At 57.1% G+C, this 26,166-nt stretch overlaps 1 long non-coding RNA gene across 2 annotated transcripts; it reads left to right on the top strand.

The window, feature by feature from the left end:
- Positions 1-16,940: 16,940 nt before the first annotated feature.
- Positions 16,941-25,967, top strand: LOC128313777 (uncharacterized). Of its 2 annotated transcripts, none has more exons than XR_008294824.1 (3): positions 16,941-17,493; positions 22,078-22,178; positions 22,760-25,967. It is a non-coding gene; the product is annotated as an uncharacterized LOC128313777 (long non-coding RNA). The 2 variants fall into 2 exon arrangements; XR_008294825.1 differs by lacking the exon at positions 16,941-17,493 and adding an exon at positions 21,180-21,740.
- Positions 25,968-26,166: the final 199 nt, after the last annotated feature.

Genomic DNA, 26,166 nt, shown 5'->3' on the forward strand with positions numbered 1-26,166 from the left:
AAAGGGATCTTTGCTGGTCTGGGCCTCTCGTTTTCCTCCTCGTTGCCCGTCACAGCCTGTTTCCCGGCTAAGAGCCTGGGTGGGACGGTGGACCTCTGTTTTAGGGCCTTGGTCACGTCTCAGAGGAAACCAGTGCAGAGCGTCAGGAAATGCTGAGCAAGGAAGCCCGGCGTGGGTGGCAGGGGCCTGGGCTCAGTCAGCAGCGGGGCCTTGTTCTGGGCCAAGTCGGGCGCAGGGCTTCGCGCAGAAGCCTCAGGACGCGTCCGGAGTCACAGGGGGGTCGGGTTCCGAACGGCAGTAGCGGCCTCGGGAGCCTTGAGTGGCGAGCACCGCGGGGCCGGGAGTTCGGAGCCTGCCCGGCTGTGGTTGGCGCGGGGACCTGGAGACACGGGCGCATCTCTGGGCCAGCAACCTCAGCGCTCGCGGGTTGTACCCCCACGACATGTGAACATTATGAAAATTCCTCGAGGGGGTAACCCCAGGCCTCTGTGTTCCATCTGCGCCCGCTGAGGGGTGAACGGACGATGTCATTACGAAGCACAAGCAGCATTGGGAGCAAAGACAGAGAATTAACTGCAAATCGGGGGAGCGGTGAAGTTCCGTCACAGGGTCGTTTATGAATAATGAAGAGGCCAACGTGTGGCTGTATTTCAACGAGACTCACGCTTGGCCTGTGGCTTCTCCCTGCGTCGCACGGGCAAACCTTTGTTTCCCGGCACGAGGAGGCTCCCAATTAAATCTTATTCGTCAAGAAGGCGAGACGCGTTTGTGTTTCCCTGGGCTCCCGTTGTTACAAAGTTTGCAGTGTTTCCTCTGAAAAATGCTCCTTCTCTGTTCAAAAGAGCTGGATGGTTGGTGTTTCCCTCTTCTACTGTGAGAAGGAAATGCTACAAGTTCTTTGTCAGGTGATCAATTATCCTCCTTGAAGGATCCCTGAAGTCATCGTGTGAAGATAATGGCTTGTGAAAAATAATACAATTCCATGTTTACATACTGTTGCATGGCAGAGTGAGTTTCCCTCCCCCTCCGGGTCACAGAGCCCGTCAGTTGTCCGTGTTAATGACCTCTGGCTCCAAATACGTTCATCTCTGCCTGTCACGTGTGGGGCTTTGCTGTTTATACCGCGTCAGCTTCTCGAAGCCTGTAATGCGCTCCAATTAGCGATGCGTCCTTCCCTCTCCTACGACTCAGTCTAATTGCTCTTCTCCATGTCCCTCGACAATGAGCACACCATGAGTGTCATTTGTACCTCTGTGTGGAGGAGGAAGGGCTCAAGTTCAGGGTCCCTGGTGGGGAACCGAGGCAATTTCTAGTTCACGGACATCCTCTGCAATCGCCATCAACAACTCGTCAAGGAAACAAGACCTTGGCCCTGTTGGTGAGTAGCAGCCACTTTATGAGCTTGTCGGCATAATCCACGGTCCCTGATCTGTATCGATATGAAATAAGAAACCATTTGAGAGGAGTCAAGAAAACACGGCCTCCCTCCCGCCTCCCCCTCCCATTCGACACTGACTCATTCACGTATGAAATTGCGTCTTTGTGTTGGCGAAGCACGAAAGATCCTGTGTACTCGAATTAATATCATGCGAGCAGAGAGTGGAAACAGGTTATTAAATGTCCCCTCATTTGCCCTCCTCCCAGCAGGCGGAAGTAAGAAACCGGAGGCCCGGATGCAAACCATGAATTCAGGTTCAAGTATTCGGGAGAACCAGCACAGGCTGGGGAAGGGAAAGCGGGGTCGATGTCCCAGATAACTTGAGTTGGAAAGACTTTTATTCAAAGCCTGGCAGTCAGGGTGCCTGGCCGGATCGATGTGTGGAGACTCTTGATCTCGGGGTCGTGGGTTCAAGCCCCATGCTGGGTGCGGAGCTTAATTAAAAAACAAAAAAACCAAACCAACATCCCAACAGGAAAAGCATCCCAGTCATGCAGGCACGGCGTGCAGATTCTGCCAAAGGTTTCGCATCCTGTGTTGTCGTGAATGAGCCTCAACGTTCACGCCAGCATCCAGAGGACCTGTCACAGCACCTCTGACGTTCCTTGACCAGAGGCAAGTGTTCAGGTCCCAGCTCTGCCACCACGTGAGGGCTGGGCAGGTCGTCTTTCCTCCTGGGCTTCAGTCCCCTCATTTGTAACCGCACACCCCTCTGACATCCCTTGGTGCTGCCCAGGGCAGGATAAAGGAGCCTGCGGGACGGACGAGACCCCGCTTCTGCTGGGGTTCCGAGAAGACAACGTCCATCTCAGGACATCCTGAGATGGGTCCCGGGGAGAGTGACGCCTTGAGGTCGCGAGGGACTTGTGCGGGACTCACAGCCTCTGATGGAACAGCAAACCTTCAACTTACCAAAAGTTCCTGTTTGGGGTGGGGGACCCCTCCCTCGCCAACAGGGTGAGTAGGAGGCGGTCAGAGCACATGGGATCCTGTGGCCCTGCAGGGAATCAGTTTCCGTGGTGGGAGACAGGTGGGGCTGGGAAAATCGGATGGGGCGTGTAACCTGCGTATGATACGAGGTCCTTACACTCTTTTTCTTTAGTTTCTAATCTCCCTTCTCCAAAAAGTAAGCTCCGAGGGAAGAAATTTGACATTTTGTCTCCCCGCTCTATCTCGAGCACTTGAAAGAGCGAGTAGCCCCCAGTTTGCCTCTGTAAGTATCTACGGAATGAACAACTGTGCAAACCAGTGTGGTCACAAAACCACCTTGGCTGGGCAAGAACGACGTGCTTCTTGACACGAGGGTTTGTGGCAAATGTGGAGCCGACCCTCCCGTCTTCCCTCAGCTGCAGCCTCTCACCTCCTCGTGTCTTGCCTCCCGGGGTGCAGGGTGGAGGGATGGTCTTTGTCCTCCTCTCTCCCCGCCTCTCCCCTCCGCTCCCAGCCAGTTCCCTCACCTGGGGAGAGGCTTTCCCGGCTGCCGCCTTTTCTGCAGTCCCTCAGCACATCCCCGTTCTTCCATGGATCCCAGGCCAGTTTTAAAAGGCAACCAGTACCCCCAGCCTAAAACTGCCACCACTCTCGAAATGCGTGGACCCGTCCTTCAGGGCTCTTTGGGAGGCTGTCTGCGGGGCCCACGTCCCACACTGGGCAGCAAGGCCTTCCCGGGAGGGGGATGGGCAGCACACCTCCCGCCCACCCCAGACTGGGGACGGTGGCCAGGGGGCAGCGGTCACATCCCAGGCTTGACCTGTGGCCTGCCGCGTGTGTGTGAACAGACGGGAACCCCTCGGAATCGGTTTCTGGATCTATAAAGCGGAAAGAACACGGATTCTCCGGGGCCCGGAGATGCCCCCTTTTCCGTGATGACGTCCCTCTGACCTCCTGGTGTCGTGTCATCGATGGGGCCCCGGCCATCGCCTCCTAATTGAACTGTCAGCGTTTCCCCGCGTAGTGACACGTGAGCGGTGATGCACCTCATCGCGTGTCTGAGATGCGACGAAGGCAGCGTCGTGTGCCGCTGACCGACTAGGAGGAAGGTCAGGTGTGGCCGCGGGCTTGAGAGAGGCCTGTGCGGATCCCAAAATGCGCGGGCTGTTGGCCGCGGCTCTGCCTAGAGAGCGTCCCTGTCCTCCGGGGGGGTCGTGCCTCCTCTCCAGGCCCCAGGACAGGGGCAGGGGGACGGAGCTGATGCTGAGATTCGCTCTCCCGGGGACGGACTGGAGGGGGGGTCCCCGGAAACCCCCAGCCGGGAGCACAGCCGCTCTGCGCGGAGATCTCCGGGACGGCAGGGGTGAGGCCCGGACGGGAGGTCTCCGAGGGGCCTGAGCTGACGTTGTAGGACGGGCGAGGGTTTCCTGGGGCCCAGGGCGGGGCGGCCGGTGGAGGCCCGTGCCCACCTCGGAGGGGGGGGGGCACCACTCGCGCCCTGGTGGGAACGCGCCCCCGCAGATGTGCGGAGGGCACCCGCATGACCGCGCCTGGGGCCTTGGGGCCGCTCTTCCGGGAAGGGGTGACAGGCCCCCCGAACGTGCTGCTGGGCACACGGCTCGACGGGCCCAAGGCAAGAGGCCACTGCAGTGAAAGGGAACCGGCCAGATGACCCCGTTTCCGAGAAGTGCGGGCAGCCAGACGTGAGCGCGTGTCGGCCGCGTCTACGCAGGTGGGGGCCGCGTCGCTGGTTCCTGATCCGGTCGGGCTGCGGGCGGTTTAAGGGACGGGCCGCGGTAACTGGAGAGCCCGGCCAGGCGCCTGCAGGCGGTGTTTCTGGGGAACCGCCGTCTGACCCCCGCGGGAACCGACGACAGCGCTGGGGCCGCGGTGAGGACAGAAAGCGGGCAGACGACCGACCGGAGGAGTTTGAGCCCAGCAGCCTCAGCTTCTGGTTTGCCACTTTCAGAAACTGTGGCTTTTTTTCCCTAAATGAAAATCAGTTCTATTGTAAGAGTTGTAAACATTCGTTGTAAAACTAAATAATCCCGTGAGTACAGCCCAGCATGGCTTCTGCCGGAATTGAGTCCAGAGAGCTGCCTTTTCCACGAGGAGCCATCACGCGTCCCCTGACCCCGCCTGCCCCTGGGGGGAAGCTGAGAGTCATGAGTCTGGCATGCAAGGCTCACGGTGGTCGCATCCCAGGTGACGGGTAGGGGACCGGAGCCATTTGTGGCTCCCCGGGACCCACTTCCCCTCTCTGGAGCTGCCCGGCTTCCTTCTGGGAGCCTCCCTCCCCGGGTGGGAGGGTTGAGGGCGATTCCCAGGGACGCCTTCCACCTGGAAAGCAGAGGGGCGAGGCCTCCCTCTCCCACCCTGCTGTCCGGGCGCTGGGCACTGGTCTAGGGCTGGCCTGTCACATGCTGTTTCCTGGGACTTGGTTTTGAGCCAGGGAAGGAAAGGAGGTTGAGTGGAGGGAGGTCACTTCTCCCGGGGCGTGATCCGGGTCCCCCGGTTCCGCGTGTAACATGCCATCTCTTGGCCGCACGGCCCCTGTGGTTCCTGCCTGGTGCCCCGAGCGCTCGGTCTGTGGGGCTTGAGATCCTGTGGACAAAGCTCGCTGGGCTCACGTCACCCAGGCGGGTCTCCATCAGTCACCGCCGCGGACCTTGTCTGGACCTTGGCCCGCCTGGTGGGTGGTGTAGGAGACGATGTCCCTTGGCTCCCACTCTCCTGCTGCCGGAGGAAAGGCTAACCCTCTGGTGCCAGCATTAGGTGGACCCATCCTTTGAAATATCCTGAGTTCGAAAACAAATTCAACACCTTTTAAATAAGTGGGCTCTTTCAGGATGTGCTCAGGGGACACAGGAGCTCATAGCCTCACTGGGAAAGTCTTTCTCCTTTGCCAATAGGAATTGACTCATAATATTCATCAGAGGCAATTAATTTTACTTTTGCAGGAAGAACAACATCCAGACCAACCTCCAGAAGGATGTCTCTCTCACAAGCCAATCAAATGATAATGTGATTTGAGCAAGAGATTTCATATGCAGTGAACCCGGCCTCCTCCCAGTAATGTCAGAATTGAAAAATAATTTTATTCCCTCCCCTGCCTCCGCCCCCCCACTCCCACCACCCAGTGAATCGTGGAGCTTGAGACAGGTGTTCTGGGTCCACAACCAAGACTTTGCACCTGTGCAGAGATGCTGTGAGTGAGCCGGCTTCTCCAAACCAGACCGATCCATCATTTTCTTGTTCTTTGTTTTAGTCAGGACTCTGGGTGCTAAGTGAGGCATCTCAGTTCAAGTGGGCTCAAACAAACAAAACATCAGGGATGCCAGGGTGGCTCAGTCGGTTACGTGCCCGACTTTGGGTCAGGTCATGATGTCGCAGTTGGTGAGTTCGAGCCCCGCGTCGGGCTCTGTACTGACAGCTCGGAGCCTGGAAACTGCTTCGGATCCCGTGTCTTCCCCTCTCTCTGCCCCTCCCCTGCTCACGCTCTGTCTTTCTCTCTCTCAAAAATAAATAAACATGAAAAACTAAAACTGAAACAAACAAATGAACAAAAACCAAAGAAGACTATAAGGGCTCACACGATGGAAGAGTTTGGAGGGCATCTCACTTCAGGTGTTGCTGGAGACAGGTGCTCACAAAATGTCATCAGGACTCAGTGTCTCTGCTTCGATCGGGTCTAATTGTCTCTGGTGCTGCCATATTTGCCCAGACACCCACCTTCTCCAGCTCAGCTACCACAGTGGAAAGGGAGCCCCTCTTTTCCATTCATATCAGGACAACCTTTTGAGGTTCATCGGAACAGTTATTACCATCTGCTCCTTCGTGACCCAACTGCTGTGGCTAGACTGGTCTCCCTGACCAGACCCCAGAGACCGAAGGTTGGGGAAGGGTGGCTTTTCCAGAGGAGAATCAGGAGACAGGAGGAGGAGTGCCAGATGCTGGTCAGCAAACCCGCCATGTCCCTGCCACTCACCCTGGGGTATCTCTTGTCCCTTGTGGGACATGTGTCTTTAGCGCCCCCTGTGGTCTGGAGGACTCACACTCATCCTCTACTGTGCCTGGAGCCCAGCCAGCCCTCCCCTAGTGCTCCCGAGGGTCACGCGGGATGGGGTCTGCAGGAGCAGGGATGTCTCCTGACCAGAGACCCTGCAAATGGCCCTCCTCTGAACGTCCCACGACAGGGCAGTTCTTTGCCGCCATACCGTTCTTCCTGAACATTTCTGGGAGCAACATCTTAGAGACCCATGTAAGGGTGATTTCAGGGCAGCTGGAATGAAGACCAATTTGGGGGCGAGTTCCCCTGTGCAGAAATGTGGCGATTGAGCAGTTTTCTGCAGCCCAGGGGTGAAATACACAGGCTCTGGACCCAGAACATGGGATCAGGTCCCAGCTCTGCCACCGAGAGCTCTGTGATCTTGGCTAACTCTCTTAAGCTCTGCCTCCGTTTCTCCATCTGTAAAATGGCCTGAGAGTAATAGTGACCTCCAAATGGGTTGTGAGATTTAGTGAGCCAATGTGTGCCAATCGCAGCACACGGTAAGTTCCCAGTGAATGTCACCTGCCACTAACCCTACCTGGTCACACACTTTCTCGTGAGATAGCCAAGATGTGTATCCATTTCAAAGATCAGGAACCTGGGGCACGAAGTGTTCAGCACTTCTTACAAATACCTCCATTTATGCTGTGTCTCAGTCACCAATGTTAGGAATGAGCAAGGAGAAACAATAGACCAAGGTGATTTGCTTTCCACGTGCCCCTCAGAGGCTCTTGGCAACATCACCCGAATTAGCGACCGCCTGGTGACGACAGCCGGGCACAGGGGGAGAGGAGACCTGGGGTGTCAGGTACAAGGCCAGCTGTGCTGCCTGCCCTATTTCCTTTACCGTTATGTCAGCCCATTTTATGGATGAGGAAACTAAAGTCCGGATGAGTGAAACAGCTCGCCGGAAATCACAGAAGTATCGGGGCTGGGGTTCAAACCCACGGCAGTCTGACTCCAAGGCCCGTGCGGTTTTGACTCTACGTTATTTCTTTTTCAGAGGAATAAGAGTGAAGCCATGGGTAGAGCCCACATCTTTGGTGGATAATGGGCCACTGGATGATCAAGTAGTGTCCGTGTTTGTATTAGGAAACTCACTTTAACATTTCTAAAACATGAATTACTTTTTCGCAATAACTGGGAACCATTCTTGATGAATAGCGAGCATGAATCGACTCTGTGGCTCAAGAACAGCCGGCTGGGGACAGACCCGAAGCCTGCAGACATGAGTGGGTCCTGCCTGAGCTGACGGGAAGGGCTGCAGTCCTTCATGGGGATTCTCTGAAACCACAGAGGAGCAGGTCAAGAAGGGGCATGTCTGGGGCACCTGAGTGGCTCAGTCAGTGGAGCGTCCGACTTCGGCTCAGGTCATGATCTCGCGGTTCGTGAGTTCGAGCCCCGCGTTGGGCTCTGTGCTGACAGCTAGGGGTCTGGAGCCTGCTCGGATTCTGTGTCTCCTTCTCTCTCCACCCTGCCCCTGCTTGTGCTCTGTCTCTCTCTGTCTTTCAAAAATGAATAAACATTAAAAAGAAAATTCAAAAAAAAAGAAGGGGCATGTCTCTCATCTGACAGGAAAGTCCCCTGGCTTTGTGTCCCAGAACCTGTGTTGGGAACTGACGTCCCACCTGCAAGCCACACGGGTGGGCATTCTGTGCCCGTGTCACTGTGTCCTCTCAGGCACAAGACCCAAGTGTTGGAGAGGGTTTGGGCGAATCTGATTTGATGTGTTTTCTTCTTTTAACTTGCAGAGAATTCACTGCTAGGACCAGCTAGGTCTGAATTCTACCTTTCCCATCAGGAGGACTGGAACCCAGCTTTGAGCCCAGAAGAAACCAAGTCCCTGCCCGACCTAGAGCTGTCTGGGCCCCAGCAGCCTGTCTGACCAGGAACTCCCCACTCACTTGGAGAAGATCGGTCAGAGGCCAGGGTGTAGACGGGAGCTGCTCTGCGCCAGGGTCCGCACCTGTTCCCTGCTGGGAGGCCTGGGAACTCGGCTCTGGTTCTCGGGCCCCCCAGGTGGGGCCGCCCCGTTAGCGTGTGGGTGTCGCGCGTCCCGCCGGCTCCAGACTCTTCCCTTCCCGCCTCTCGGCTTCGGGGAGCCTGGGGACACTGGCTCACCTACTGCACACTGTGGCAAGGTGTCCCCCAGCCCCGCGTCCCGCTGGTGCCCCGTCTGCTGACACCTCGCCAGATGACCCGGGGCCAGGCCCCGCCGACCCCTTCACCCCGGAGGTGCATCCCAGGGCCCGTTTCGTGGCTCATTCAAAAGGAAGGAGGACTTTTCCTCCCAACACAGCCCGGTGCCTGGACCATTCTGATTAAAGCCACCCAAACCCCAGCAAGCTCTGCGTTAGGCCCCCAACAGAGGTGGCCCACCAGGCCCGAGGGCACATCTGGTCACAGCGAATGAAGCTCGGACGGGGAGGGAGCAGAGCGGGCCTGACTCCCATCATGCGGTGGAGGCCCGATCGACACCCACAAACGACGGGGATCCAGGCCCCCCTGAAGACGGCTGTTTGGCGCAAATACATCTGAGAAAGGTTTAATTGAATGCTAACGGGGACGTTATTCCTGGAGCAGTTGTTAGCCCCAGGGGACTTCAGCGCCTGACCCTGCTCACACAGTCTCTGTGCACGGGCACGGGTCCCTTCCCTCCTGCCGTCCTGGCTGCTCCAGGTGGAGACCAGTGAGGCCAGCCCGGCCAGCCCTCAGCTCAAAGCAGGGGGACGCAGGGCCTGAGCGGGGGAGTAGGGGCTTGCCTGGGGTGGGGGGGAGTTTCAGGAGGGGGAGCATGAGCCACAGCCCTGCGTCGACAGGCCGAGGCCTTCCCGACGCCCCTGCCCGGCCTGTCCACGGGTCCCCGCCGGGCTCCATGGTGGCTCCCACCGGAGGCTCCCTCCTGCGGCTCTCCGTGCTCCCCGGGGCTTCGAGGTCCCGCGGTTCCTTGGAGATGCTCCATCATCCCTCCACGTGCCAGGAAAGACCCTCCTGGGACTGCAGACTCCGAGAGCCTGTCCTGGCTAAAATGTAGTGGTTGCACCATCTGGGTGCTGGGGTTACAGGAGGCAGAATCCACGTTGGGTTCTGAGGTGAGGACCAGAGGAAGTGACAAGGATGTGGGGGCAGGTCGGCCTTGGGGTGTGGGCAGGAGGAGCGATGGGAGGCTTGCCGTCGGGGCAGATGGGTGGGGCTCGGGGTGAACTAAGCCTTCCAGGGAGAACTGATGGGGCCTCACCCACGGAAGGCAGCAGGGCCACAGGGCCAGTGTCCATCCCGGGACCTGTGCCCGGTGCGATGCCCCTTTCCCGACCCTGCCTGGGACCTGCATGAGTACAGGTCAAAGCGGGCGGGAACCTCGGGGTCACCTCCTCACACCCCTCACGTCAGAGGGCGGCAGGCAGCACCGAGGCCCCACTGGCTGTGCTGTGACCTGGGCACATAGCAGGAGCAGACGGCGGACTAGGGTCACAGGTCCCTGGACTCCAGACTCCTGCGTGGCCATTAATGCCTGGAGTGCTCCGCCATGGTCCTCCGGAGGGGGAGGAGGGGGGCTCACATACTGAACCAGCTTTAAAAAAAGTCATGTTGCCTGCTAAGGGGAGAAAAGAAAAGAACAGGCAAATAATTGCTATGTTGCATCTTTCCTGAGTGATTCAACGAACACAGATTCAAAAGAAAGAAGCACGGCATTTTTGTCGAAGTCTAGAAAAGCCTGAGGGGCTTTGGAAAAACTAATTGGGCCACCCTTTTCATAACTGCTTTCACATCAGGCAACCCCAGCCCCCCGAGACGACAGCAAGTGGCACTTGCAGGCCCTTCGGGCACCGGAAATGTCCGGTGTGACTTTACAAGTCCCCAGCGCAGACGTACAGTTGTTTGTCCCCCGATCGATGCTGACTGAGCACCTGCTGTGTCGGATCCTGGCGGAGGGCCCGGGCATGGATGAGACCCGAGAATGGCAAGGAGCTGCTGTCCCCCCCAGGGGGCCGGAGAAGAGGCAGGTAAACAGAGACTATCCAAGAGCGACCTGAGGGGAGTAAGCTGCGGGGGCACGACAGGGGGCTGTCACCTGAGGTCCAGGCTTCCCGGAAGAGGGGGCCCTGGAACGGAGACCCAGGAGAGGGGGGAGCTGCCCGGGACGGCCTGCGGGGAGAGGACTCCGGCAGAGGGAGCACGACCAGCAAGGGGCCCCCTTGTGTCGCTCTGTGTCGCTTCTGGGGAGCAGCAAACTCTCGGATGTCCCTCTTTCCCGGCTCCTGTCTCTGCGCCTTCGCGAGGGCGGCCCTGTGGCAGCCAGATTGGTGGCAGCTCGGCACGAGGGTTCTGCCGGATGATTGGTGTTTCTTGACCCTTCCCTTCAGCAAATGCAGGGGCGCAGCTTCTAGAATCCACCCTGTTTGTTTTCAAACACGTTCTTCCAAGGCCCGAAGGTTCGTCCGTCAGTGGAATTCGATTCACGGGTGCGTGCGTTCACTCACTCGCGCATTCCACAAAGATTTAGGAAGTGTCGACGACGTGTCTGACGCTGTTCTGGGTGCTGGGAACAGAGCAGTGGAAAAACAGACGTGCAGAGCTCCCTGCCCTTGTGGGCCGAGCTCCTAATGTAGAAAGAGGAACGCTGCCATGAATGGAAGTCGGTAAGGGGAGTGGTCTGGCAGGTCTGGCCAGTGCTTTGGTGAGGAATAAAGCAGGGAAGGGAGCCAGGGAGTGTGTGGGATGTGGTGGGGGATGTTATTCTACAAGTGGGGTCCGGGAGATTTCCCTGAAAAAGTGACAGGCGAGGGAGCGGCCATGAGACTCTCTGGGGGAGGAGCTTTCCCAGCAGAGGTAATGGCTGCGCAAAGGCCCTGGGGTAGGCATGCACCCGGCATTTCCAGGCACAGCCAGGAGGGTGGTGGAGCCAGAGAGGAGGGAGAGAGGGGTAGGGGCCGGGGAGTCAGCAGTGAGCGGGGGGCTGGGTCGGGCACTCATTCCACTGCTGGCTCCGTTGAACTCGCTTCTTGAACACGACCTGGCCTCGGCCGTCCCACAGTCCCGTGGCTGCTGACGTGTCCAGTTTGGGCAGCTGCGTGGCTGGGCGGCCCGGGGCCCGCTCTGCGCGGGTCTCTCATTTGTGGCACTTCTCACGTTCGCTCCCTCCCGAGTCTGGACCATTTATGGGTCTCATTACACCCTGGCCTGGAGAACGAGGCCGGCAAATGGCTCATAACGCATCTTTTTAAAGGTTAATGGTCACTGGCGAGGGAAGAAAGGGCCACGGAGCACGGATGTTCTCTTTGATGAGGAGGATTTTCAATTAAGTGAAATGAGGGCCACGCCTCCTCACAGGTTCCTGGTCTGATTACCAGGCAGCCAAGGAGGCCTCGGGGTGTCTCGCAGGCCGGGCCGTCAGCCCCGTGTGAGCTCCGAGCGCTGTTACCTAAGCTGCTCCCACGCAAAGGAGAGCGGGTCGGGCGGTCCCAGCCCTGCCGGCTGCTCAGCCCAGGTGAGCCGTGTGCGAGGAGAGAGGGTTCCGGAGAGACCGCGCTCTGGCCAGTGACTGCTGGGACGGCAGGGTTGGGTCTGTTTTCGGATTCACTGTGCAGGGAGCCTGGCCGCCCCGGCCACGGCAGGTGTGCAGGCGCAGGGTTGATCTCAAATACTGGGTCCCGCTCGGTCACCCTGGGGCGAGAAGGAAAATCGCCCCAAGCACGCTCCGGGCCACACCTCGCCAAACTCCGGCAGCGTTTCCTGCTTAATTATTTCATTCCTTCTGTTATTCAGGGATGATTTATTGAGTACCCACTATATTAGTTATCTTTTGCTGAGTAACAGATTATCATAAACTTAGCAGCTTAAACAATACTCATTCATTATTCCATAGTGTCTGTGGGTCGGAAATCGGGGCCCAGCTTTTCTGGGTCCTCTGCTCAAGGTCTCTTGCAGGCTACAATCAAGGGGTCAGCTGGCATGGGGTCTCATCTGAAGGCTCAACAGGGGAATGATCCACTCCCAAGCTCACTCACATGGTTATTGACATGATTTGATTCCTTTGGGCTGCTTTGCTGAGGGCCTCAGTTCCTCACTGGCTATTGGCTGAAGGGTGTCCTCAGATCCCTGCCACATGGGTTCCCCCCAACAAGGCAATGTGCTTCATCAAATCTAGCAAAGAGCAAGTCTTCCAGCAAGATGGGAGGCACTATCTTATATTACCTAATCATGAATCGGCATGCCATCAGTGTTGAGGTAGTCCACTGGTTAAAAGCAAGTTACTAAAGGGAAGATTATACAAGGTGGTGAATCCCAGAAGATGGGAATTTGGGGCGTCATCTTAGAAGGTGCCTACCACAGTGGATCATGGGGGACGGCCTCTAAGATAAGTCCCAGTGATCCCTGTCTCCTGGCATTCATGCTCTTGTATGATGATAGCTTCCCCCTGAGTGTGTGTGTGTGTGTGTGCGTGTGTGTACCTATGACTCGATTCTAAGCAATAAGATATGGCAAATCCAATGGGATCTCTCTTTCATGGTTCTGTGGCTCTTGTCTCACCAGTGGACTCCTTCCCTGGCTTTGATGAAGCAGGTTGTCATGTTGGAGAGACTCATGTGTCAGAGAGGGTGGCCTCTGGTCTACAGCCAGCTAGGAACTGAGACCCTCAGTCTAAGGCCTGGGGGGACTGTTTCCTGACAACAACTACGTGAGCTTGGTGGTGGGGTAGGGTGTCAGACCCTTCCCCAGCTGAGCCTTCAGATGAGGCCCCTGCCCCAGTCAACAACTTGCATACAGCCTGTGAGAGACCCTGGAAAAGAGAACCCAACTGAGCCAGGCCCATATTCCTACTCACAGAAATGGTGAGATAATAAACTTGTGTTGTCCTTAGCTGCTAAGTGTGGTAATGTGTTACACAGCAGTAGAAAACTAACACACCCCCTTAATGCCAGTGACTGAGCTGGGCCTTCTGGAAAGGTTTCTCTTTGGAGACCAGCTTCAGGAGTGTTCTGACATTGGCTCCACACAGGCAATGTCAGGTGAACACCTTTTATAACCCCGTTTTGTGTTTGGGCAGAAAAACAGTGGTTAACAAAGCCTGGGAAAGTGTGCGGCATTTAAATGCACCTGCAGTTTTAAGCCTCTTGGAGCCCAGCTGAGAGACGCTGTGACAGGCGCAGGTGATGACTCACGTGGGACTCGGTCTGTGGAGGGGACAATGGAGAGGAAGGGGCTTCAGGCTGGTCTTCAGGTTGACGGTGGGTTGTCGAAAAGGGCATTAAGTGAACAAGAGAGGGAACGAGACAGGGCCAAAAGGATGCCAACCAGACACTGGGAAGCCCCAAATGTCAGCCTCCTGTGTCTCTCATCCCTGCTGTGACCACCTGGGCCGGGCCACCTGCCTGTTGACTCCCATAGTCTCCTCCATGGTGCTCCACTGTCTCCTCTTGTCCGTTGCTGGGGAATTCCCGATACTGTGTCCGGAGGGGTGTTCTAAACTTCCCAAGTCAAAAATTCTCCCCTTACACTGGGGCCGAAACTCGAATTCCTGACTGGGGGTGATGTGGCCCTCCACAGTGGGTCCTGCTGGCTCCTGTGGCCTCCTCTCTGACAACCGTCCCCTGACCTCTGCACCGGTCAGAGCAGCCCCCTCGGTACTCTATCAGAGGCAGGTTGCCCTCCTGCCTGCGTCAGCCTGGACCGCCCCTCCCCTGCTTCTCTCCTTCTTGGCCTTCGGATCTCGAGCTGGGTGTCCTCCTCCAGCACGATGTCTAACCGCTCAGACCAACTCACTTAACCCAGTGACACCTCTGTGACCACTCTGAGCCGCTTTATTCTCCTATTATTCTCCTTTATTCTTCGGGACCATAGTGCTGCTTCACGTAGTTACTCATCTATCGGCATCTTCCCCGGCAGAACGTGAAGCTCTTGGGGACAAAGCACCTGGTTTCCTGTGGCCCAGTGGCGAGGACACTGCCTGGCACAGTGTAGGCAGCAATCCGCGTTGGCCAGATGATGAATTGTCTGTCTTCAGAACGTGTGGTCAAGGAGTTTATGGAATCTCCCGAGGACACTTATAACTAATAAAGAAAGAATCTCAATTTCTCCCAGAGAAACAGGCAGAATGCTGGCTGGCTCCGTCCCTTCCGGGTCTCCCTGCCCCACACCCAGCTGGCGTCGTTTGGGCTCACCCCCCAAATAAACTACTTGACCTTGAGACCTCACCTCGGGGTCTGCTTCTGGGGAAACCAAAACTAAGACAGAGGGCGGAGGGCTTGCTTCTGGTCTGTGTTACGTTCTGCGCACCTGATGTGTGCCCATGTGTGTGTGTGTGTGTGTGTGTGTGTGTGTGTACGCATGCGTGATGGATGGATTTTCCCCGCGTTGGGGGATCTGCAGGGCCGAGAAACGGGTGCACACCTGCGTCAAAGCTTTTCCACGGCCAGGCGGGGAGGCTGTGATCCTCCCATCCTGCACCCCTCACGTGGGGCTGGGGGGCGCAGGGCAGAGGCTGCAAAGTAGAGGAGAGCGGGGAGGGGAGGGAGGGGCGGGGCAGGCAGGCGGGGGGAGGGGCAGAAGAAGGCGGAAAGGGAGGGCTGGCGAATCGGAGGGGGGAGAGAAAAGAGGAGGTGGGTGTCGGCGGAGCGGGGGGTCGGTGGCCACCTGACACGGAAACTCGAGTGTCCCGTCAGTGACTCCTCGGAGCTTAAGGACCGCGACAGCGTGAAACGCGCCCACCAGATCTTTGGGGCCGGTTTCCACGTCCCACACTCGGGGCCTGGACGCGTGAGTGTGCGGACTGACACACGCACGCACACGCTGCACGGCCGCACACGCTCGGGCACAGACACGGCAGGGCACGTGCCATTCACACGCCAGGTCGCAGAGCCCCTGTGACCCTGCTGATCGTTACGAGCTTGACAGGACGAGCTTGGGGGCGAGACAGCGTGAAGCAGGAGCCGGTAGTAACTGGAGTACCGTTGTTGACCGCGTTCGAAGTGCTTAGCGGGTGTGCGTATTAATCCCAAAGATCCACGGCGTCTGGCGGATCCCGAAGCGTCTTGCCGGTGGCGGGGGCGGGAAGAAAGAAAACTCGCGGGTTTGAGTCCACCTCCCACGCAGTCCCGGAGTCACTGCTGGACCGGGGCGAACGTCCGGGCACAAAACGTGGGAGAAGATCCGAACGCGGGCGCACACGGGGTCTCTCGGGACCGGTGGTGACCGGGGCATGGAACACCCAGCGCCAGGAGGCGGGACTCCGGGCCCCGTGCTGCTCGCCTCTGGGGGTGGGGCTCCGGGAGCGGCGGGCTGGGGTGAAGGGGGAGGCAGGGAGAGCTGCAGAGAAATGGCCGAATTTGTTCCTCCTTCCGTAGCAGGGTCTCGGACCCCAAGGCCCGGACGGGCCCGGCAAGTAGTAGAAGGAGTGAGGACCCCACCAGCCACCAGCCGCGAGCCAGCACCTCCCGAGGGCTTACCCCCGCCAGACACGGTCCAAGCAGGTGCGGATCCGGGCTCGGCCAATGCCCAGCCGAGCCGTGGGTCCTGTTACACTTTCTGTCGTTGCAGGGGGAGCACCCAGGGAGGCCGAGGAGCTGGCCGGGGTCACACGCCGGCCAGGGGCACCTGGACGACGCAGCACAGGAGTCCGGGCGGCAGATCCTGGGCTCGTGCTGGGAGATGATGGGGGGCAGTGGAGACGGCTCACGCTGGGAGCACAGGCCCGCCTAGAGGGGCGGCGGGATTTTGCCCACGGTCGCTACACGAGAGGGTGTGGGCCCAGGGTGCCCCATCTCCTGGGACCTCAGGAGAATCAATCCGAGTCTCAAGTGAAATCTCCAGGTTTTTACACGTTGACCCTGGAGTCCCATGTCTCAAAAAACACCAAGGGGACACACGGGCCGTGTCTGCCGGCTCCTTTGGGGCCAGTGTGACCTCTGACCCCAGGAGAGAAACAGTCATTCCAGAATGTCATGACCATCAAGGGTGGGCTGGGCGGCGTGGGGATCACAGGGACAGATGAGGTGAGGGCGTCTCCCCTCCCCCCAACCGGGCCGCTTTTGCGGGTCACACGTTCAGGGGCCACCGCCCACCGAGCTAAAGCTGTGGGGGCCGCAGACTTCAGCGGGGTGACCTCTCCGTCCCAGCCCGGTGGCCGAGGAGGGCGTGCTGGGTGGGGGTCGGACACAGGGGTGCGAGGATGTGACGGGACCTGGCCCTGTCCCGACAAGTTCACAGTCCCAGAGCGGACAGTGACCCCCGTCTTCCCAGGGTGGCCCTGGCTGCTGGAAGTCCGTGGGTGCTGGGCCCGTGTTTCCACGTGGGCTGCACTGGCTGGAGACAGGGCTGGTCCGGTGGGCCAGGCCCCCTTCCCCCGCCCCTGCACGAGTCCCCTGACCCCCGGGCCTGTAGCCCCTCCCCCGTGCAGAGCCGCAGCCCCTCTGGGCCAGGGCGGAGGCAGGTCGGGACCCTGTTCTCCTGCCCCCTCGTGGGCTGAGCGGCCCCTCAGAGGCCGGATGGAGGCCCCACCATAACCCTCTCTGCACAATGGCCGGCTGTCCCTGCAGGGTCGCTTGTGAAGGATGCCATGTGGCGGGGGCCGGATTTTGGCATCTGACGCGCTCCCATTCGCTCCCTGGGAGCAAAGCGGTCGTCTTTTGTGACCCTGATGGCGAACAACTGGCTGCGGTCCTTCAATTAGCCGGGGACGTGCTGAGCGGTGGCCTCCTGCCGGGCTCGGTAAACGTGCACGAAATCGGCCTGCCGCGCTGCGCCTCCCTGCCGCCCGCGAGGCTCCGCTGAGGCCGAGGAGCCCCGGCCCCGATCTGGCTCCCGAGTCTGAGAACAGCCTCCGGGAGAAGACGCCAACCGGCCAGGATTCCTGGCGGCCGCTCAATCCGGCAAATCATTTCTTGCAAATTACTTCTTAGGACTGAAATCTGGGCAGGACTCCGCAAGTTCTCGGGCGTCTATAATCTGCCGGTGTTTAGCCGCCTGGACACATCCGAGGGCAGGCTGTCATCTGTGGGTGGGGGATGCTTTGGAAACTGTGGCCGCCCTGATCGGCCAGGTACCTTCTCTGCTCCTTCTCCTCCCTTTTGAAGAGGTAGTTATGGCCAGGGCGGGGGCCGGGGCGGGGCCCGGGGCGGGGCGGCAAGGCCCCTGTGGCGCATTCCGGGAGACCCCGTGTCAGGGGGAACGGGAGCGAGTCAAGCGCCATTTCTGTTGGAAAGAACCTCTGGCGGGTCCCGGGCCCTCCCTGTCCCCAGGGCCACCGGTCTGAGGCTGTGCATGGGCACGGGGTGGGCAGGGGTACAGGACGCGGCCGGAGGTACGGGGTCACCAGGCGCGGGGCACGGGCAGGGGGCAGGAGCGCAGATGGAGACCTCGGTGCTCACCCCAGCCGTGCAAATGAGAGAGCAGGCGAGGGGGAAGCCCTCGTGCCGGGCCGAGCCCCGGAGTCCCCGGGCAGCCCGGCAGCGGACGGCAGAGACAGCAGGCCCCGAAGTGGGCGCAGGGAGCCCGCCGCACTGCACCCTGCTTGCCAGACCCCCTGTCCGCGGAGACCCCTCGGCAGGGGCCCCACACCCGTGAATATGCCGGCCCCTGGCTCTCTGTCTCCCTCGGGTCCCCGCAAGGACGGAGTCTCACGGCCCTGTCGGTGGCCCATCGGTGTCTCCGCTCGCCGCCCTCTGCCTGCGCCCTGCCCCAGGTGCTTGTCCTCCCTGCTCCTGGCGCTCGGCGTCTGCGCGGCCCTGACAGCCGGGGCTTGCTCCCCGAGGCTGGTGTCTCCCTCCTGCAGAAAGCGTCCCGCAGCGCGGCGCCACCGGGCCCTGGGCAGAGCAGGGACTGGCCGGCTCAGGGTGTTGGGCTCTGCTGCTTCCGGGCCTCCCATGGACCCTCCTCCCAGAGCCCCCGCCGCGTCCTTGGTGACTCCCTGTGTCTCCCTGTTGGAGCCCCCCGGTGACACCCCTCCCCTGCATACTTGTGGCTTCAGCCCCGGGCACCAAGGCCAGCACACCCCGCTCAGCCCTGCTGCCTCTGCCGAAACCCCCAGAACGACCCCTGGTCCTTCCCTTCCTGCATCCTATGGAAATGCACCACTTGTCCCCAGGGGAGGCCACGTGCCAGACCACACAGTGCACCAACCCCCCCCCCACCCCAACTCTGCCTACACCCCCACCCCTTCTATGTCCTTCTGCTGTCTCTTCTGCAGTAAACACCCCCCCCCCCCGGCCCCCCAACTCGCCCAGTGCTTTGGGCTGACTCACTGATCCACTCTCTTTTCGGAGCCAGAAAACGAGCTCGCTGAGAGCCCAGGGAGGGGCTGGGGCTGAGGGGCCCGAATGGCTGGCTGTGGGGTGAGGGCTACTGTGGGCAGGTGGGATGGGCAGATGGGGGGGCGGGTGGTTAGGCCTGTGGCGGGCGAGGGGAGAGCCCGTTACACCGAGCAGGGGAGGGGCAGGCGGCAGGGGTAATTAATTTCTCCTGAAGGTTTATCACCCCGCCGCGTATTTCCTTGTCACATGTAAAAATGTAGGCACGGGCTCAATTAAGACTGATGTCCCAGTGCCAACCATGCTTGTCTTTTAATCACGCCCTCTGCATATTGATTTTGACATCTTGGTTTAATCACAGGCCATTTCACTGCCGTCGTGGAATCCCTGTGCAATTCGCGGGGCTTCTCCAGTCTCCCGGGAGTCTGGGGACGGGACCAAAGACAGCGCTCAGCTGGCAGCCCCCCCCCCTCCACGGCTGGGTTTCTGCTGCAGGGTGGTGGGGAAAGGCGGCAGCTGGAGGCCTGCGGGGGGGTGGGGAGTGGGGCGGGTGGGGGGTCCGCATAGGAGGTGTGGGCAGAGGACTCCAGCAGGACGGGAACACGCGCGATCACGAGAAGGGAAAGATTGACAAGGCAGGAAGTTTCTCTGGCGGCTGTCCCTGGAGTCTGTGAGAGGGAGGGATCCTGGCCATGGCAAGGGCACAAGGCCCCCCGAAGTGCTGTGTAACCAGCACAGGGGTTACACCTCCTCCTCTGCTGGGGGTCGTGGATGGGGCGGTGGCGGCTCAGTGGCTCCTCTCTGGGCCCCTGTGATTACTCCCTCCACCACCTCTGAGGTCCTGCCTGCTTAACCTCACCAGCAGTGAGGATTTCTGACCATCCTCACCCCGGGTGGTGACAATCAGATGAACGACGACAATATCCTCATCTACAGATGAGGAGACAGGCTTAGCCAGGTCAGGAAATTCGCTCAAGGTCATATACTGGTAAGTGGTAGGGTTGGGATTTGAAAGGGGCCTGGCCTCAGAGCCCTGACTCGTACCCACCGTGATAGTCCCCCTGGTTTTTCCTGCTCTTAGGGTCACTGGCCCCTTCTCAGATCCCCATAGTGATGACAGCTATAGTAATTCCCCACCCACCCCCATTTCCCCAGTGAGGACAGGCCCAGCATTTGCTGTCCCCAGTCTGAGAGCCAGTACTGGCTTTCCAGAAGACCATCTCGTGTCAAGAGAGTGTACAGATGTTTGCCAAGTCTGAGCACTAATTTCCCTGCACATTCTGAGCAGGGGCAATTTCATCATTAAAGATGCCCCCAGAGGTCCGGTTTGAATGGGGGTTCGTTTAAAAGCGCCCGCTCTGACCTCTGCAGACTCGGTGTCCGGCCCCTCAGATTCCACTGAGTTCCAGGCGGGGCTGGGCGCAGGGTGAGGACTTACTCTTTCGATCCCCACAATAGTCTGTTATTACCGTCTGCAGTTCTGCATAGGGAAGTAGGCTCAGAGCCGTCGTTTAAGTTAATTAGTAGGTGAGAGAGCTGAGGTTTGAACCCAGGGTCCGTGCTCTAAACCACTATTCTACACAGTCAAACGACCCCCAGATGCAACTGCAGGGACATTTCTCCGTGGGTCCCACGGGGCCAGCTGGGAAGGGCGGGGTTGGCTGTAACTCAGATTCCACTCCGATGCCCTCTGTGCCCGGAGTGCCCTTCCTGGCCCCTCCTGCGATGTGCTCCTTGCTCCTTCTTCCTCTTCGGGCTGAGGCCGGACGTCCCTTCCTCATTCCGAGTCCCCATCCAAGCCCACCTGCCCGTCCCTCGTCCCTCGGCGCTTCAGCCTGGTTAAATGTCTTCCCAGCATGCTTCATGCTCCGGGGGTTGCTTTGATTTCTTGCTCACTGGGTGTCTCCCCCAGGGTGCCGGGTCTGTGGGGGTAGGACTGGGGTCGGGGCTGCACCCCGGAGCCTGGAACTGGGATCGGCACAGGGCGGGTGCTCAGGGGTGCCTGTTGTATGAACGCCACGCGCCGGAAGGAATCCCCAACATCGCCCCGTCCACCCTGCTCTCTCGGCAGAGGAAATGAAGGCAGGCGGGGGCTGCCGGAGCTGTGGCCCTGACCACCAGGCTGCACTGCCACACGAGCTCATGCCACGGATGCACGTGACACAGGTCGTTGACCTTCCGACAACAGAGAAGTCGTCTGTCCCGTCCCAGCTCAGCCTCCAGAACCCACGCCATGTGGGCGCCCTAAACCAACAGACCATAGGACACTGGGAGGAGGGGCCAGGGTGGAAAGGACCCCCTCCCACGTACACACCTGTATGCGGGGGGACAGAACATAAACGGAGGGGGGTGGCTAATGCTTACCCATCCTCAGCCAGGACGGGGTTTCCATCCACCCTGTTTCATTTGGCTTTTCTGGAAGAAATCCTGACATTTCTCTTCTTTGTCTCCTCCTTCTCCTTCTTCTCCTTCCTCCTCCTCCTTTTTTTTTGGCTCTTTTACTCCGAAGGGGGGTGGGCATGGGCGGTGGTGGAATAATCACCTAGAAGATTTGCTTCCCTTCCACATCCTGAGCTCGAACCAGGTGGCGCCCCGAGGAAGTGACAGTCAGTTACGCTAGAGAGAAGCGTGGGCAGTTTCAGCAGCGCGATTTTCTGGCAAGAGGGGAGCGAGGCGAGTTTGTGCCCAAGGAGTCTTGGTGGGGGAGTCTCTTTCTAAAACCGAACTGAGTTTGCTCATCCTGCCTGTTGCTTTCATTGCAGAGGTGCCTGGAGACGGCGGGACATGGGGGGAGCCCCATCTCGGGGCGGCAGGTGCCGCAGGATCCTCTGGGTCGGGGTCTTGGGGGGGATGCCTGCGGGACCCAGGCCTGGAGCTCTGGCCTCTCAGCGGGTGACTTCCGGAGAGGCTCTCGGCCTTGCCGAGTCTCCATTTTCCTCATCTCTGCAGCGAGAAGAAAGATCTTGTCCTGTTGCCTTCTGGGATTGTTGGGGAATCATGTAACCTGGTGTAACATGTGTGGTTGCTCTATGCCTGCAAGTTATCCCAAAATCTGCCGTGGAGTTTCCAATTGATGGTGAATTATTACAAAAGTAGCTCCTTGCTTACACCATAACCCTTTTCTGTACTTCTAAGCATTTTTGTCCATGAGCCACAGTATGAAATATATTTTGCACCTCAAGCCGATATATATTCATATTCATACATCTGAGATAAAATGTGCTCACTGCTTACTTTTGCTATCTGATAATATTCCACTCCATTCTATTCCATCTTCAAATTACTGTCCATGAAGACATCAGATGTAGGTCCCACAACAGCCTGCCTGCCCACCTCCATGTTTAAAATGAACACATTGTCACAGGGCGCTCGCTCTCTCTCTCTCTCTCTCTCTCTCATGGCTGTTGCTGCAGTGGATGAATTTTCTGTGTTGACCAGACCACGAGCTCCCTGAATCCGGGCAGTGACTTTCCTTCTTCGTGTGGCCCGCACCGGGCACTGTGCCTGGAACAGAGTAAGTGTTCCAAGAATGCTTGCTGGCTGGATACCAGGAATCCTTCTCTCCTTTTCCCACATTTTGTTATAACTGTCTAATTTGGGGGTGCTGAATACTCAGTAAATAGCATCCCCTTCTCTTTGCAGAAATGGTGAGGGTTCCACGGGATTCTCTGACAGGCTCAGGACTAAGTGGCCTGGTGACCTGTGGAGGGCCTCTCCCAGCACTGGGACTGTGCCCTGGCTGACCTGCTCCCCTGCCTCCACTTTTCCCACTGGGTTTTAGAGGCCCTTTGAGTGTCAGATTTGCATGCAAACCCGGGTTTGTGGAAGCAAGTGGGGGTGTTTTGGGTTGTCACAGTTGCTAGGGAAAGGGCTGACCTACCGAGCTCGGCCGGGCAGGAGCCAGAGGTCCTGCATATCTCGCAACATCTCCGACGGTGCCACACAATGAAAGTTACCCTGGACACGATGCCAGTGTGCCCGCTGTTGAAACAGCCCAGATGAGGCTCAACGCTCAGAGTCTGAAGCAGGTTAGGTCATGGGAGAATTTGCTTCACTTCCTCACTCCCCCGCCCTTCCCTTCTTCCCAAGTATCAGAGTCCGTAGGGTTCACACCCAGAAAAGCTGGCTCTGGGACGACTGGCGGGCACGGTTTAGAGAAGCGTCTGGCCCTGACGTGCCAGCCAGCGTTGGTGCCAGGAGCGAGCGGCGAGCCCTGACAGATCCGAGCTCCTCGGATCCTTGGACGGAATGTGCTGAGGGCTCGAATTACCATGAAGAGAGCAAGCCACACGCCTTTTGGGTAAATCCGCTGCAGTCACCCCTGGGCACGCCTTTCTAATCACTGCCCGACCACAAGGAGCAGACCGTGCCCCATTGACACAGGCCCTGGGCTTCCTGGGGATGGTCCCCTGGGAAGGAGGGAGTCAAGTTCTGAGTCTACTGCCTGTCCAGGTTTGGGCTTTGAGGGCAGAGGGGCTGGCTCCTCCCTGGGTGTCCCCAGCGCAGACAGGGCTCCCCCACCCTTGCTTCAAGCCAAAGCCTCGGCCTGTCCAGGACTCCTCGTTTCGCCTCTATTCAATTCATCCAAAAGTCTGAGGACCGACTGCCCCGGTTTGCCTGAAACCAAGGGTGTTCCCGGGATGTAGACTTTCAGCGGTGACCCCAAGATATCCCGGCCAGAGCAGAACAAGCTGGTCACCCTCTCCTGCGCAAAAGCTGCTGAGCTGGAGAGGGGCCGGAGGCAGAGATGATAGCCAGAGTAAAGAATTTCACTCTAGACAGGATGGGGAGACACCGCGGGGATTTACGTAGGGTCCAAATCTGACCTGGTGTGATGCATTTTCCTAACCAACCCCTGGTGGCAGCGTGGTGAACAAATCGTAGTGAGAACCAGAGTGGAAAGCTGGAGACTGGTGAGGGAGCTGGCGCTCATCCGGGTGAGCAAGCCTGGTGGCTCAGACCAGAGCGGTTACAGTGGACGTTGTGGTGTGCCACCCGCCTCCCCTCCAGGAGCCCGGAGCTCGTTCCCCTGGTGGCCGGGAGTGCTGGCTGCGGACAGCTCGCTCCCCTACACGTCCCATGACTGGTTGACTTGGGTGTTCAGACCCTGCTCCCTGCCCTCAGCTGAGAACAGCATCGCAGGGCCGCCCCGCCCCAGGGATCCAGTGGGGTCTGCTTCATCCCTCTCTGCCTCCTTTGCTTCTTTGCCGGTGCTATTCTGGAGACTTCTCCGGCAACTTGTCTCCTGGCTACCCCCCATCTCAGCCTCCAACTCCTGGTAAACCTGGCCTGGGACAGTGGTACAGTGAAAGAGGGAAGAAAGCGTTGTGCCGGTGCGCGCCTGTATGAGTGTGCACGTATGTATACACACATTTTATAAGGTAAAATTTGTATACGGTAAACGCACAAAATCTTAAATATACGGGGTGCTGAATGTTGAAATACGTATTTATCTTCATAACCCCCACTCAGATCAAAACATGTATTTCCGGGGTGCCGGGGAGGCTCAGTCAGTTGAGTGTCTGACTTCGGCTCAGGTCGTGAGCTCAGGGTTTGTGAATTTGAGCCCCGAGTCAGGATCTCTGCTGTCAGCGCGGAGCCTGCTTTGGATCCTCTGCCCGCCCCCTTTGCCCTTCCCCCACTCTTGCTCCCTCTCTCAAAAATGAATGAATATTTAAACGACAACAAAAATATATACAGTAAAACCATGGTTTACGAGCATAATTCATTCTGGAAACGTGCTTGTAATCCAAAGCACTTGTATATCAAAGTGAATTTCAGGAACCATTGGCTCAGTTGTGATCATGTGACATTTGTCATCACGTATCAGTCATATTGCAAGACCACTTGTTCATCAAGTTAAAACTTATTAGAAATGGTTTGCTCATCTTGTGGAACACGCACAGAAGAAGTTACTCATTATCCAAGGTTTAACTGTATTTCCTTCACTCCTAGAAATTTCCTTGTGATTTTTCCAGTTCGTAATATCCCTCCAGGTAACTACCGTTCTGACTTCTACAATAATCTGATCAAAGATGAGTTTTTGTTTGCTCTTGAACTTCATATAAATGGAGCCATGAGTAGGCACATTTTGCCGAACATCACACTTCTGAGATTTTTTTTAAGGTTGCTGGGTTTATCAGATCTTTTTTATTTCTGAGGAATGTGTGCTTCTTGTAAACAGTTTGTAGTTGGGTTTATTTTTTGTTGTTTTATTTATTTTAATCTTGCTTGACCATCTCTATCATATAAGTGAGGTATTTAGTTGTCTCATCTTTGTTCTGTTGGGCCTCCTTGTCTGCCTTCCTTTGATTAATCAAGTGTCTTTATTACTCCATTGTGTTTCCTGTATAGTCTTTGCACCTAACCCTTTCAGTTAATATTTTTGAGGTTGCTCCAGAAACTGTAAGTATACATTCTTAATTTATTGCAATTACTTTTAACTTGGTCCCATAGTCATTCATGCAGCAAATAAAAGCTTTACAGCAGTATAATTCCACCTGCTGCTCTAGTCTGTCCTGTTATAAACCCTGCAATACCTCACATTCTGGTTACTTGAAGTCAATATTTAATTTATTTTAAGTAGTATTTTATATTCACCCATGTATTTCTCCCCCTGTGGCTCTTTATTCCTCTCAGTAGCTCTGGGATCATTTCACCTCAGCCTGAAGAACGTCCTTTATTACAATTCCTTGCCAAGTAGTTCTCTCTGTGGGTGACAAATTCTCTCAGCTTTTGTTTGTTTGCAAATATCTTTATTTCATATTCACTTTCGAGGACTACAGTTTGCTGGGCGTAGAAATCTAAATTGGCTTTTGTTTTTGTTTTTGTTTTTTTGCTGTTGTTTTTAACCAGCACTTCAAAAACATCCTTTGCCCTATGACAGCTTCTGCTGTTTGTGAGAGAAGTCAGCCATCTTGATTGTTCTCCTGAATAGCACGTGTTCTCTTTACATTTGATTTTTAGAAGGTTGGCTACGATACACCTAAATAGGATTTTCTCTGTATTTGTTCTACCTTGTGTTCACCGAGCTTCTCGTATCTGCGGTTTCCTGTCTTTAATCACTTCTGTGCAACTTTCCACCATCATAACGGCGAGTATTGTTTCTTCACTGTTGCCTCTTTTCTTGCCTTCCGAATCTTCAACCACACGTGTATTGGACTGTTTGATGTTGTCCTACATGTGTCGTAGGTACTCTCTCTCTCTCTCTCTTTTTTTTTTAGAAAATTATAGAATTTTTTTTCTTTCCCTACTTCAGTTTGGATAATTTCATTATTTATTTATTTATTTATTTATTTATTTTTAATTTACATCCACGTTAGTTAACACCTAGTACAATAATGATTTCAGGAGTGGATTCCAGTGATTCATCCCCTATGTATAACACCCAGTGCTCATCCCAACAAGTGTCTTCCTTACGATACTTACCCATCTAGCCCATCCCCCCACCCAATACCCAGCCACTGACCCTCAGTTTGTTCTCTGTATTTGAGTGTCTTCTG

This window comes from Acinonyx jubatus, unplaced genomic scaffold (assembly GCF_027475565.1).
Source record: "Acinonyx jubatus isolate Ajub_Pintada_27869175 unplaced genomic scaffold, VMU_Ajub_asm_v1.0 scaffold_38, whole genome shotgun sequence".
Lineage (NCBI taxonomy): Eukaryota > Metazoa > Chordata > Mammalia > Carnivora > Felidae > Acinonyx > Acinonyx jubatus.